The following is a 312-nucleotide window of genomic DNA, read 5'->3' on the forward strand; positions in this document are numbered from 1 at the left end:
CAGCCCCTGCACCTCTGGCCTGTGCCCCAGTTCTGTATGCATAAATAAATAAATCTTTAAAAAAAAAAAAAAGCTGGATGGGAAGAGCTCATGAGTGACATTAGACAGCACGGGGCAGGAAACAGGGAAACAGGGAATTAGAACAGGAATTTCGAAAGCCAGTGCAGATATTTTAAGATTACAGATTAGATGAGAATGCAAAACTGCAGATACAGAGCTGATGAATCAATGCTAGAGTTTCCATGAAAGCTTTGAGAAGACATTTACATAATCTTCAGAAAATGCTTTGGAGATCTAATCTGCCCTTTCTCA

Source organism: Condylura cristata, unplaced genomic scaffold, assembly GCF_000260355.1.
Source record: "Condylura cristata isolate star-nosed mole 26May11 unplaced genomic scaffold, ConCri1.0 scaffold00036, whole genome shotgun sequence".
Lineage (NCBI taxonomy): Eukaryota > Metazoa > Chordata > Mammalia > Eulipotyphla > Talpidae > Condylura > Condylura cristata.